At 36.0% G+C, this 15,515-nt stretch overlaps 1 pseudogene; it reads left to right on the top strand.

Moving 5' to 3' along the window:
* LOC133289667 (uncharacterized) overlaps positions 1–15,515 on the top strand; it is a 35,958-nt pseudogene that overhangs the window by 15,743 nt on the left and 4,700 nt on the right.

Here is a 15,515-nt window from a genome sequence, read left to right as displayed (position 1 = left end):
TGATTTGTTTTGAAAGGTATGGAATCTTCTCCTATGCAAGATGAAGAAGATGAGGGGGAGATAATGAACAAAAGGCACTTAAATCTTGTGTTTATTGGTCATGTGGGTAAGTTGATGAATTCTAAAGGTTCCTTTACCATTAATATTATATGGATTATTAGTTGCTCTCCTGTTTGTGTTTTATTGAATTTTTATGGCTTATCAATTGTTCAAGTGTATTGTCATCTGTTGTGTCATGTGCCTTATAGGATTTTAATGGAATTCCTGTACAATGCGTATGTTTAAAAACTGGTTTGAACTAATTTTAAAATCTAGCGTTGCTTGGGAAATTAATATCACACTTTAGATAAGGAGATAAGTGATGATCCCAGGAATGAACAGAAAAAAAAAGGAGGAAAGGACTTTGAACAACTTTTAATTAAAAATGTGCAGTCAGAAACTAGTTTTTTACGTTTTATTTTTTGTAAAAATATTAAAACATTTAATTCCATTTTGCGGTTGTTCCTCTTTATCTGCTTCATTGGGTTTGGGAAAATATTCTAAAGTTCCAAAGCTGTATTTTTTTCTGCTTAGGCTTAAAGAGGATCAAGGTTTGGTTTAGAGATTTATTTATTAGATGGGATTGAGGTTTGTAAAGACCAAGTTGGAGGATTTGGAGTATTTGGGATTGAAGTTATAGCTTACAGAAAACTTAAGGAGTTTGAACTGCTATAGTCCGGCTTTCATGGGCAAAAGCAGTCGTAACTTTGTGATTTTATATGGTAAAGAGGATCAAGTGATCAACATCTTTTAAACTGTAGTAAGAATGAAGAGGAAATTTAGAATGATGTTATAACACTGTGAATAGTAGAAGAAAAAGAAGAAAAAGAAGAAAGTAGACAGGCATGTCTCAAACTCTAGTTCCCATAATTAAAATCTCTCAGTGACTTTATTGAATATAAAATACAATTATACAAGGATATAATATATGTTAAGGCCAAGACTTGTTAATCCTAATAAGATTGGTAATGCTAAATATGGTGGATTTGGAGTATAGGTAGACTGAGATGAACTAGGTTGCATAAGAAGTCCTAATAAAGTAAACCTAAGATAAGATTTGATGGACCGTGTTCAACGCTTGATTCTGCATAACGGAGTATACCAAAACAGTGATTCCCGAGATATTGGTCTATACTCTATTGGCCCGTTCATCACCAAGACAATTGTTTGTTGGGTAAAAAAAAAACTTCTTTGGCATAGGTTATTGCTTATTTGTGCAATTAGCCCGTGATTTACACATCATAACAATTAAGCAATGTGTCTTTGTTGATTAACGATAAAGAATATAATCCATCTCCGGTAGGGATGGATTGGTATAGTTAAGATTAATTTTCACATGGTACATATTTGACTTGCCAGATTGTTGTATTAGGATGATTGGATAAAAGAGAAATTGGTCAATCTGGAAATTAGGATCACGTTGTGTTTGATCCAGAGGGTTGAGGGTTTGATTTATGGCCCGAAGGAGGGTGATCAGCAAGGAAGGAGGCTTGACCACCCCTAGTGTGGTCCAAAAAAATAGGTGTGTGTGATTGTAACGACTAACGAGAAGGTGATTAGGGTTCAGAAGCTGTGTATTTGGAGGGGAAATCATGTATTTATAGAGGAATAAGGGGGATTACCACTTGTGGTTGTGGCAGAATGATAAGGGTTGATTTGAATGCTTGCCTGATTTTGTGGGATCCTCTTCACGTAGTTGCCGTTTAAATGAGGTGGATCCTCTGGTGCCTGATTGGTACCCGACCCCGTCATTGGGTCCGGAACACATTGCTTATTGCAGTGGTCTTGGCTGGACAGGAATTTTAAAAATTTGAAGTGTTTGTGTTAGGTTCTCAATCATTATTATATGTACATCTAATGCTTATTGTTCTTCAGCATCATATGAATTTCAGACGTCTTAGATTACTAGAGGAGTTATATAAGTTGCTTCTTTTTCCAGATGCTGGTAAGTCTACAACAGGAGGCCAGATACTTTTCCTCAGTGGTGAGGTCGATGAACGAACTATCCAAAAATATGAGAAAGAAGCTAAAGACAAAAGTAGAGAAAGCTGGTGAGTTCATTTACTATGTTTCTTGATTGTAAATGTTGTATGTATTTAATGCTGCCTTGCTGTATCACATTTATCCTATTATTTTTTCTCATTAAGGCAGTGCTCTTCTTTGAACTAGTAGGAGTTTGATTTCATATCAGCCTTGTTTACTGCAACCTAGGGTTTTACCTTATGGTTTTCAAGTTTTTACTGACATTTGTGGTTGAATTTGTCTGCATAAAAAAGTAATAGAGCCAGCCCAATTATTTTTGAACTGAAATTGGGCCAGTGCAACTACTTTTGAGCAAAATTGCCCAGCACTATTACTCTTTGGGCCAGCCTGAGCACTTCAGGCTGAAATGACTGCAGCTCGACCACCCTGCTGAAGGTTTATTGTTCAATCTTCCTTTCTGAAGGTTTTATTTCTTTGCAACAAAATAGCTACAAACATTTATGTGAAATCTCATATATATATATATATATATATATATATGAGGTAGGATCCTTTGACACTGATGCTCACCGGCAAGTGTACCGATCGTTCAAGTAATAAAGTGATAAGTAAGTTATCGTCTCCACAGGGATTGTGAGCGAATATCTTATAAACGTCCTTTCAAGATATAAAACCCAAGTGATTTGAAGAACAATAGAAATTAAAGACAAAGACGTATTTTTGTATTTTAAAAATAAGAGAATGATGCAAAATGATTTGGATAAAAATATGAGAAATATTGTAGCTAGAGCGCACTCACCTTATGATCCCCACTTCTTACTTTGGATTGATTCACAATATTTATTCATATAATTACTCGGATAAATTATTATCTAAAAATATTTATTAGTTAACCCTCAATTCCTTGCAAGGTTAACCCTTTAATCCCCAATTGGAACCCCAATTCCTTGCAATGTTCCTCATGGTATTAAGCAATGAACGCAATAATTTAAGCATCCGCAATTAAATACACATCTATTCCTAGCATGCATACCAATTGTTGTCCTACCCCCTTTCAAGATGAAAACCCCAATATTCCTATCTAGGGTTCTAACCCTCAAACTATTCCCAACTATCAGATTGATCAGTTCTAATAAAGAGAATAGGAAATACGCACAAGGTAGAAACAAAGATAATTATACAAATGAATAAAACTAAATCAATCCATCGTAACAAGGGTTCACATAGGGCTCGTGACCCTAACTACAATAAAAGAGAATTAGCCAAGCATAATCATGGCTAACAATAATCTAATATTCCAAAGCATAAAATTACAGAGAAATAGATGAAGAAGAAGAACTGTGGAAGAATCCTTCTGAGCTCTGCCGTCGGTCTCCTTCTGAAGAAATAGGTCTGAATTGTCTCCAATGTCTTGGAATGGTGGAGGACCACCCTTTAAATAGGCAACTGGTCAATCAGGTTATAATCTTTGAATTTAATTTCATTAATTTTTCATTTTGATCATAATTCCACAATTCAAGGATTGCATTCATGACGCCCGCACGATCAGCGCCAAATCCGTGACTCCACAAATCAAGGACTGCATTCATGGCACCCGCACGATCAGCGCCAAATCATTTCCTTGTTTTCTTTCAAATTTCGAATTTCTTCACCTTTTAACCTAATTTCTGTGCAAAGTCTCTTATTTATAAGACTCTTTTTCTTCTTCCAAAAATACCCTCGTGGAATCGCGTCAACAGGCTTTTTATAATTTTGTAATTTTCACTTCTTTTACCTGTAAAAACACAACCAATAGGTGAGAACTATAATTGAAAAGAAAGAATCAATATAATTAGCAAATATGTATTTAAATTGCTCTCTTATGACCCAATTCTTATCAATTTTAACATGGAAAAACCACACTTGACAGAGGCACATCAAATCATTCCCAGATTTAAACGTTGCTGTCCCCAGCAATGTACAAGGCTCAATCCAGGAAACAATCAATTATTCCAACACAATATCACACAGACAATCAAGAGATCACTATGCTAAGCATGACTGAATCAATGCAAAGAACTCCTAACAATGCCTTCTATTCTCATTAAAATGTCAGAGTCTAACTTGAACACCCCTCACCAAGATAATCATACAACGCTCAGCACTCAAGTGTTTAAGGGAGTAACAATCACTCAATCCATCACAGCAATAACATTACCATAAGCTTGATCATATTCTCAAGTTCCTAAAGATGAGGAACATTAACACATGCATAATTGATCAAAAGGACTTCACAGGTTGTAACTTGGCCGGGTTTAATGGGTAGGAATATATGGAAAGTAGCTCAAACAACACTGAGATTGAAAACTGATATTATTTCATTTTTAACACCTTCAACTCAATGATTTTGCTCCACTAACATTCCCACAGAATTTCGGGAATTAATTCCTTTCAACCACCTTTTCTTTACACTCACCCTTTTTTTTTTTTTTTTTTTTCAAAACTTTTTGTTTTAAGGGCACAGATGAAATTTTACCTCCCCTAATTATTTGACCTCTGTGGAGCTTACCTCAATTTATTTGTTTTCTTTTCAACATTTCAGTAATTCAATCTCAATCAAGGTAAGTCATATGGATATAGGCTAAGCCATCAATCAGGCCACAGGTCATTTAACAACAAATAGGTTCAGGCTCAAGGGGCTAACAATGGAAAAATTCATTGAGGTGAGTTATTTTTGGCCAGTAGCTAACAAGAACAAAATGCCTTTATCATATCAATCAATACATGCATAACAGAGAAACAGAGCAAGTTCTAGAATTCTATCACAGTGAGGTCTCTCAGAATAAAATAAGTGTTTAAGCACAAAACCTCACCAGCTATGATGTTAAGCTAGACTTCTAAAAGAACATCAGGCATCATTAATCATTCAAGCACAAAATTCAGACAAACGAGCAATCATGAAATCTACTCATGCCAATACAATATTATGCCAGAAGTACATACAAAACATGATTCTTAGGATGAATCAGGCAAATTAACTAGGGAAAGCATATCTAAACCTGGGACTTGCTCAGAAATTTATTTATTTATTATTATTTTTTTTTAATATATAGCACACAAAATACTATAAAAATAACTAAGAAAATTAAAAGAGTTAGAATATCTCCCCTGATAGAAGCATTGCAGCAGTTCTAAGGTGCAAGCCTACCATTCCCAGATTTAGAGAATTGCTGTCCTCAGCAATAATTAAACCACAAGAAAGAAGAAAAACCTGCACAATAGAACAAACAGTGCATATAGAAGAAACTATAATGCGCACATTAAAACATCAGAGAAAGATATACTAACACAAAGTAACTAAAAAGAAAAAATACGAAACAGAAAAATAAACTAATATACAAGATCTCCTTCAGCAAGGAGATAAACTCAACCCTCCATGTCATCCCCCTCAGCAGCGTGGGATGACTCAGAAAATGGAAGGTCTGGTGGTACTGGTTGCCTTGGTGTATGAGACCACCATTCCCAGATTTGCTCCAAACCATGGAGCCATGTTAAGAACTCTTTGAAATTTTGATTTTTCCGAGAGATAGAGTCTCGGTGTCTCTTGTCAAACTTCAGCTCTTGATGTCTCTTCCAACTTGTATCAAAGAGTTTCACTACCTCCTTTCTTAATACCTTCTTCATTATAGGATGACGCCTCCTTTTGGATTTCCTCCCATGTTTGTCATCATCCTCATTCAATGGCGGACCTAGAAAAAAGAATTCGTGTCCGCACATTAAGTGGTGGGGGTTCAGGGGCAGCGCCCCCGAAATTATTTTTGATATAACTTTCATGTGGAGGAGTTGACTTATCAATGCAGGAACATTCCCACCAAAACCAGCCTACCCTGACATGTCATAAGCAGCCCGGTGATCTTGCAGACAAATACTTAGCAACCCTTGACTAAGAATGTTGAAAAAGAAGGACATAAACTAGTAAAAAATGATGTATAAAATAAAAGTTACCTGTGAAGCAAGTATGACAGTGAAGCTATGTTCAATGATTGTTGAGTTGAGCGATTGTAGTGTGCAAACCCAGAATAAAAATCAAGTCATCCAATCTCTTTAGTTACTACCTGATAAACAGTATACATAAGAATTACTAACATTTAATCTCAACACAAAAAGAGGTATTTAACATCTGCATTGACAAAATTAACAATGACTAACCTCCATGAAAAGCTGGTACACTGAGATGGAGGAAAATGCAAAAAAGTCCCAAAGTGGCCAAACCATCTAATTGAATTTTTAAATGCATTAAAAAACAAAATAATATAAACAAGAAAAGAAAAGAAAACATCAACTTAACATAAAAATAATAATCAAGAGTTAACTAAGTTATTACAATAGAACGATCACAAAAGCATTCTTCGATTCTTCATTGCTTGAAAATATTGCATTATATCTTCATCATCAATCTTATCAAATATATCACGTTCAACATAAGTTAACATGCATGCATTAAACCAATCATCACTTATTCGATTGCGCAACTTATCCTTAACAAAAATCATTGCAGAAAAAACTCGCTCAACACTAGCAGTTGCTACCGGTAGAAGGAGTGCCAACTTTATCAACAAATAGACCAATGGATAAACAATATCTTTTCTCTTCTCAACCATCTTCAAAGTAAGTTCAGAAATTCTTTTCAAATTGACAAAATCAGAATCAGCTCTTACATCAACAATAAAATTACCCAGACTTGAAAAAAGAAAAGGAATATCTGCAACCTCATCAAACTCCAAAGGATAAAATCTAGCAAACTCAATCAACTTTTCTTTGTTAAAAGCAGCAAATGAATCACGAGGATCAAGACAACTCAAACACTCAAGCAACTTGGTATTGACATTATCAAATCTATCACCCAACTCTTGAACTTGAGTATCTATCACTCTATTAAATAACTCCACCTTAAAGTAGTGCAAGAATGTGAATGATTCCAATCTTCGTCTTGATCTCCCTTTAGGACAATAAACATCTTCCATATTTGGAATGTCAATATCATATTTATTGGCAAATATGTTCGTTTCTTGAAGCAATTCATCAAAACCATGATCTCTCACCTCTTGTAAGCGAATCTTGACTACCTTCACTAAACCAATTGCATTTAAAAGATCTTGATCTTTTCTTTGTAGTGCTTGTGACAACTCATAAGAAATCCCCAAGATAAGTTGCATTAGATGCAACAAGAATGCAAACTCAAAATCCTCCATTGCATACAAAATGCAACCTGCATCAGTTCTTGCAGCATCATTCTTAGGCTCGTCTTCAATAATTTTAATCAAGGAAATTATTGGAGAAAATAATGAGATAACACTTGTAACTGTACCAAAATGGGAACCCCAACGAGTGTCTCCAGGTCGCTTTAATGTTGTCTCTTGATTCAAACCTTTTCCAGTTAGTATTTCACCGCGAGCAATTCTTTCAACTATCTGCTCATATTGATTCTTTAGAAGAATTTCTTTCCGCTTGCATGAACCCCCCACAACGGTAGCCATCTTTTGAAGCATGTCAAAAAATTCTTGAATCTTCTTATAATGTTTTGCAACCTTCACAAGTGCCAATTGTAACTGATGAGCAAAACAATGAAAGTAGAATGCAGATTTGTTGTCTGCCAAAATCAAACTCTTAAGCCCTTTGAATTCACCCCGCATATTACTAGCTCCATCATAGCCTTGACCGCGACATTTAGACAAACTTAAACCAAGTTTAGAAAACAGCCCATCAATCGCAGCTTTTAGTGATTGTGCGGTAGTATCTGAAACATATACCAATAAAACATTCAACAATGGACCCCTTTTTGTTTACGTACCGAAGTACAACTGCCATTTGTTCTTTAATTGCAACATCACGAGCTTCATCAACTAGCAATGAAAAGTAATCATCGCCGAGATCTCTAATTATTGCTTTAACAGTCAAATCAGCACAAGCTTGAGCAAGATCTTTCTGAATTTTTGGTGAAGTCAATTTGTGATTATCAGGGGCATTTTCCAAGACCACATGACTCATCTCTTTATTTGACTTAGTATAAAACTTTAGAGTTTCAATAAATAAACCTTGTTGATTTGAACTTTCAGATTCATCATGTCCCCGAAAAGGCTGACCATTTCGTAGTAGGTATCTAGCACAATCTAAAGAAGCTTTCAGCCGAATACGATAATCAATTCTTTGTTGCTCAAAAATATTTGAAAAGGCAATATCAATATGTTGTTCTTGCTTCATCAAATCTTGACCAGCTTGATAACATCTATTGTGATCACTCCTATAATCTCCAACATGAACTTTGATTCTGTCCTTCTTCTGCCAATTTTTGTACCCCACACTAACAAATGTTTCATTCGTCGAACCACTACCTCCCACCTCCATATCAAATAGGTAACAATACAAGCAATAACATGCATCTTGTGATACACTATACTCCAACCAAGAACCAAATTCTTCATACCACTTAGGATTGAATCTACGCATTTTTCCATACATTTCCGTTTGAGGGAATGGTTTAAGAATTGGTTGAGTTGGCCCCTTGAGCAAATAAGCTCTCCGGATATCCTCTCTCTCTATAGGATTTGGTGTCATTGAATAAATTGAAGGTCTTTTTCCCGGATCCGCTTCAAGATTTTCTATATTAACTCTTGCTTGAGGTGGTGATTGAAAACTTTGAAATTGAGATGCTTGTGGTGGTACATTTTGTCTTTGATCTTGAGAAGAATTTTCCACAATTGAAACATTTTGTCTCTGAGGTTGATAAGATTCTTGGACAATTGGAACTGAAATACTATTTGAAACTTGTTCATTTTGAGATCTGGGTTCTGTATTTGTGGGTTTTAGACGTTTGAAATAAGATTGTATCCCTGACAAATAAATCCAAAAGTAATTATGTTAGTGAAACAATTACAACCCTAAAAATCCAAAAGTAAATATCAATTATATCGTTTGTTGCTATTAAAACAGTTATAATAAATAAATAAATATAGAAAGGTACCTTTCATTGAGACTTGTTGAATGTTTAAGATGAGTGTTTAATTTAAATAAACTAGAATAGCTTCATTTACAAAAATCCAAAGTAGCAGATTCCCTATCTCTTTCCTGTCCTCCAATCCCCTTCCCCTTTTCAAAAAAATAAAAAATCTGTGCATAAGCAGAACGTATTCATGGAATTATGATATACAAAGCTTAGTACAAACAGCAATAACTCAGTTACCTAGATGAACTCATGGAAACATTTATAATGATAGCGTGAACCAATAAATTTTGAAAAGAGATAGGGAGTATAGTCTAGCAATAACTCATGAAAAGAGCCAGTATAATAAGTCACAAGACTTAAATCCTGTAGTTTTGAAAATAGCCCTTAACTTGGGAAATAGGAAAATTCCAAGATGGCCATACTTTTAAATTTCCATAAACATCAGCTAAGCAAAACAGTTAAGTGTGTATTTATAGAAATTGAAAAATGCATTCTGTTCATTACCACTCTCAAGAAGTCAAAGGATTTGAAACTTTGATTAACAATGCGATCAAAGAAAATACCACCAGCTCAGAACCCAAGAGTTTGTCATGCTAAGAGAACAATATGATAAAATCATTGACCATAAATCAAAGCTAAACAAATATTTAAGGGGATCTTGTCTTTTGCAATTAATTCTATAATCACACCTAATTAATTTTATATTTACTTCAGAGGAAGCTCTCTGTACAGGTAAAAAAAGTTGAAAAACTGAATATGTACAAAAAAAAAAAAATTGAAAAACTGAATATGAAACTAACCTCTTTAACAAGGAAAGGAACGTGGGGGAGAGAAGATGAGAAGCAGGGGAAGGTCTTTGAAGTTGTAGTTGAGACTCATAACACTAATTCATGCTTAGGCTTATAATATTGCTTTGTAACCTTATTTAATTCCAATGCCCAAACGTGCGTCTAAAGGACAAGACAATGGTGGCTGTCCTTTTCTTGAGATACTAAATAAACACATTGTCTTGCAGCAAAAAGAGAGAGAACGGAGAGGTAGTGTGAACCTTGCAGCAGAAAGAGAGAGAACAGAGAGGTAGCGTGTAGGGAGTTGCAAACTCAAATTTTTTTTTGAGATTTTTTGTTCAGATTTTCGTGTCTGCAAGTGCGGACACGTGAGCCTGAGTGGGTTCGCCCCTGTCCTCATTGGGGATTTTGTTGGTATGGGAAGAAGGATCTTTATTTTTCAATTCAGTTTCCTCTTCCTTCAATGCTTCAATCACCACCTCCTTATTAGCCAAGAAGACATTTTTCTGAGGTTGAGGAAGCTCCTCCAATTCCACCTTTATGGCACCATCTTCCTTGGCATCATCCGCTGCACTTTGTTTTTCTTTTACTTCAAGGCTAAAACAATCATCTTTGTGAGAAGACTGTTTTAGAGAATCAAAGACATTGATGGTAACGGTCTCATCATTCATTCTTAGCTCAAGCTTCCCCTTTTCAACATCAATTAGTGCCCGAGCAGTGGCCAAGAAAGGTCTACCCAACAAAAGAGGCATTTCAACTCCCCCTTCCATATCCAACACTACAAAATCAGCAGGAAAGATGAACTTGTCCACCTTCACAAGAACATCTTCAATAATACCGCTAGGCTTCCTCAAAGACTTATCAGCAAGTTGAAGAGATGCTAAAGTAGGCTTCAACTCGGTGATCCCCAAGGAATTACAAATAGAAAGGGGCATCAAATTAATGCTAGCCCCTAGATCACATAATGCTCTGCCAATTTTTTTGTTACCAATTTCAACAGAAATATTGAAGCTCCCTGGATCATGACGCTTAGGCGGGAACTTCTTTGTAATAATAGCACTACACTCCTCAGTGAGTGTCACCGTTTGGCATTCTTGCAACTTGTGCTTTCTTGACAACAAATCCTTCATGAACTTGGCATAATTTGGCATGCTAGTCAAGGCTTCAGCAAAAGGGATATTGATATGCAATTTCTTGAATATATCAAGAAACCTTCCATATTGTTGCTTCTGATCCTCCTTCTTGAATCTGTCAGGATAAGGTGCCATGGCTCTCACATATTCAGGACTCAACTCAAACTTCTTCTTTTCAACTGGCTTCTCCACTTCAGCAGGTTTTTTAATTTCTTTTTCTGGCTCCTTAACCTCCTTTAGCTTCTTTTCAGCTTCCATATTTATTCTCGGCTTTTCTGGAGCTGCTACCACTTTTCCACTTCTAGTTGTGATAAACATACAATCCTCCTTGGGATTTGTAACTGTGTTACTAGGAAAAGTACCTGGAATTCTTTCTGAAACTTGCTTTGCCAATTGGCCTATCTGATTCTCCAGGTTCTTTATGGAAGCATTTGTATTTTTGTAGTTGGCTCTAGTCTCCTCCATAAAGGTATTAGTGGTCTGAGCCATCTCATTAGAAGTCTTGGCCATTTGTGCAAAGGCTTTTTCTCACTCAGCAGGCTCTCGTTGTTGACTCTGTGAAGGCTGATTATAAGTATTAGATTTAAAATCCATGCCAACTCCCTGAGCTCTCCGCTGAAAATTGTTATCACCACCAGAAAAATTCTGATTTCTCTGAAGATTTGGCTGCTGAGGGCGCTGGTCATACCATATACCATTCACCTGCATTTGTTGAGGTGAATCAGAAGAAGCAAGAGATGGACATTCATTAGGAGCATGACTGTCCGTACAGTAGTCACAGACAAAGGCAACAGACTGAGCTTGAACTCCCGCGATCTGCATCTTATCAAGCCTGGAAGTCAAACTAGCCATTTGTTGAGCTAGCAATTTATTTTCAGCCAGAACTGACTCATTACCTTCTAGATGAAGGCTACCTTTCTTAGACTTTGAAGATACCCCTTGATTTTCATTCCTGGCCATCCTCTCTATCAGCTCCAGAGTTTCATTCGCCCTCATGGTTTTAATAGTACCACCAGCTGCACCATTCAAAACCATTCTATCTTCAGGTGTGATGCCATTGAAAAATATTCTGACTTGATTACCAGCAGTCAAATTATAATGAGGGCACCTCCTCATCAAGTCCTTGAACCTGTTCCAGGCTGCACACAATGTTTCACCCTCAGTTTGAGTGAAGTTGGTGATATCATTCACCATTTGATTGTATCTCTCCATGGAAAAGAACTCTGCAAAGAACTTTGTAGACAAATCCTCCCATGTAGCAATGCTCCGTGCAGGCTGCCTCTCCAGCCAGCTAAGTGCTTCTCCCTTAGCAGCAAAAGGGAATAATCTCAACCGGATAGCATCATCAGACACCCGAGGGTGCTTGGTTGAGTCACATATCATTAAGAACCGGTTTATGAACCTGTGAGGATCCTCATGCTCATCTCCTCCAAATTGAACTCTCTCCACCAACTGAATTATGGAAGACTTCAACTCCCAATTATTGTCAGCAAAGGGTTCACAAATGAATAAAACTAAATCAATCCATCGTAACAAGGGTTCACATAGGGCTCGTGACCCTAACTACAATAAAAGAGAATTAGCCAAGCATAATCATGGCTAACAATAATCTAATATTCCAAAGCATAAAATTACAGAGAAATAGATGAAGAAGAAGAACTGTGGAAGAATCCTTCTGAGCTCTGCCGTCGGTCTCCTTCTGAAGAAATAGGTCTGAATTGTCTCCAATGTCTTGGAATGGTGGAGGACCACCCTTTAAATAGGCAACTGGTCAATCAGGTTATAATCTTTGAATTTAATTTCATTAATTTTTCATTTTGATCATAATTCCACAATTCAAGGATTGCATTCATGACGCCCGCACGATCAGCGCCAAATCCGTGACTCCACAAATCAAGGACTGCATTCATGGCACCCGCACAATCAGCGCCAAATCATTTCCTTGTTTTCTTTCAAATTTCGAATTTCTTCACCTTTTAACCTAATTTCTGTGCAAAGTCTCCTATTTATAAGACTCTTTTTCTTCTTCCAAAAATACCCTCGTGGAATCGCGTCAACAGGCTTTTTATAATTTTGTAATTTTCACTTCTTTTACCTGTAAAAACACAACCAATAGGTGAGAACTATAATTGAAAAGAAAGAATCAATATAATTAGCAAATATGTATTTAAATTGCTCTCTTATGACCCAATTCTTATCAATTTTAACATGGAAAAACCACACTTGACAGAGGCACATCAGACACCAGTGTCAAATTTGAAATTTGACACCTCGTCTGGGAGCCGTTTGATCTTTCCCGTTAGATCAAGAAAGATCAACAGTGTCACATGCTTACAAATCAGAGTCATTGATCTTTTTTGATCTAACGGCTCTCAGACGAGGTGTCAAACTTCAAATTTGACACCGGTGTCAAAGGATCCTATCTCTCTCTCTCTCTATATATATATATATATATTTTCTTTTAAATGAAAATAGTGGCTTGCTAATTTATCTATCTTCATGAGCTTCGTGTTTGCTTTTACATTGGATAATTGTCTATTACTACAAAGGTTATCATGCTCCTAAAATCAAAGTGTGAACATTATAATTATTTTCAGCGTCTTCTTCCTTTGGTTCATAATTCTTGTCCAATTTGGATAAGTCTAGGTTGAGATATAAATATTTCTGCTTCTGTGTGTGCGCGTGCGTGGGTACGTGTATGTGAATGTGTGTGTGCATGGGTACGTGTATGTGTATGTGTGAGTGTGCGTTGTTCAGAACCAGTTCAACAAGTCTCAGGCTAGTTTGTAACTTGGCGGTTCAATTAAGTTGACTGCATTGGTTGGTGTTTTGGTTCCTGGTTGAATTGGTTCGATAGCCAATATAGTCTGTTTTTTCTCAACAATGTCTCAAACTATGAAAGTGTAGGATGTAGTCGTTTGGGTTTTCAATTTATTACATTGTTAGGTGTTTTTATTTTTTATTTTTAGGCTTTGGGAGATCATTTAGCTTACTGTATATACTTGATACTGATATACATCTGATTAATAATTTGAAATTTATATGATAGGTATATGGCCTATATAATGGACACAAATGAGGAGGAGTGGGTAAAGGTATGAATAAATTTACTGATATAATTTAAATGGTTTATGCTATTTGGTTTAGTTTTCCTTTTTGTTTGTTAATTATATATTTATATGAATTGCTTAGAACTTCTAATTTGTGTAAATATGTGCTGATTACAGGGAAAGACAGTTGAAGTTGGAAGAGCAGATTTTGCGACAGAGACAACAAGGTTTACGATTTTGGATGCACCTGTGAGTATCTGCATTGCATGATTCTCTTCCGAGATGTTTTCCAAACCATTTACTGGCATACTTTGTAGAGTAATAATATTATGTTTTTGGATCATTTAGAGGGTTTTCTCTGGCAGACATGCAGTGTTTGGTGAACTTTGCTTAGTTGATTTTCCTTTCTTCTTTTGTAGTTTGTTTCTTCTCTCTTTTAGAGGATATCTTATCCTCTGTTGCTGTATTTCAGTACTTCTATAAATGTTCTCCTTTTATCTAAAAAAAGAAAGAAAAGAAAAGAAATTTATTTTGATGACTTCGAGAGAAAATTATTATTGTATACTTTATCCTCCATCATGAATGTCTAACTTCATGAGATAAGGATTGATTGGGATCATAATCATATGATTGAATAAGGCCTATAGAGCAGTGATCTATGAGCTCATCCCGTCACCCAACCTCTTCAACTGCTGTCTCATGTGTTCTCTCCTTATTTGATATTTGTCCACTCCACTGGTTTAATGGTTGCTGTGTACTCTGACTAGTAAACATCTGTCTGCATAATTTCTTCTTTCTAATTAATAGAAATGCCCGCAAATGAGGTGGACCTTTTGATGTTATATGGATAAGGTTTATTATTATAAATCCTCTGCTAATATGAGAAATACAAATGCTTTAGATGAAGTTTGACCAAAAAAATTCATCTGCAAGAAGTTGACAAGTGAAGTGAATCTTTTGTAGTCAGATCTATTGTGTGAGAATTGGCATGCAAATGATAAACTGGCATCTGAACTGGACTATGAAATGCAAATGATATTATGATAGTAAATGTCTTCTAGCTTATAGAGAATCTATTTTTGACTACATTGCTTGGCATTTCCTTTAAAATAATGTGGTTCTTGAGTGTCTTTGGGCTCATGATATTATTTGTCCCAGGTCTCAATTTTGAATAGGCCATAGGAGAAAACCCCCCATAAAAAAGTTAGACCAGAGGAGACCAATTTTAGTCTATGTTAATGGTCTTGGTTACATTCTGCTCTGGCTTTATTCTTTTGTCCATCTTTCCTTGCTCCAATTGTTGCTTTCTCTCTCTCTCTAATTCACATCATTTTTCTGGGGAAACATTTAATATTTATATTATGAATAACAACGCTTCTGCAGGGTCACAAGAATTATGTCCCTAACATGATCAGTGGTGCATCTCAAGCTGATATTGGAGTGTTGGTAAGTTGATCTATGATGTGTCACACTTTCTTGATCTTCAATAGATGCTTCTTGACAAGCATTTGATGATATCTGTCCGTGTTTCTCTATGTCG

The sequence above is a fragment of the Gastrolobium bilobum genome, unplaced genomic scaffold (assembly GCF_033153095.1).
Source record: "Gastrolobium bilobum isolate Gb01-03AN ecotype WA unplaced genomic scaffold, APGP_CSIRO_Gbil_v1 utg1031, whole genome shotgun sequence".
Lineage (NCBI taxonomy): Eukaryota > Viridiplantae > Streptophyta > Magnoliopsida > Fabales > Fabaceae > Gastrolobium > Gastrolobium bilobum.
Note: the sequence above shows the minus strand (reverse complement) of the source record. Positions and strands in the feature narration are given on the sequence as shown.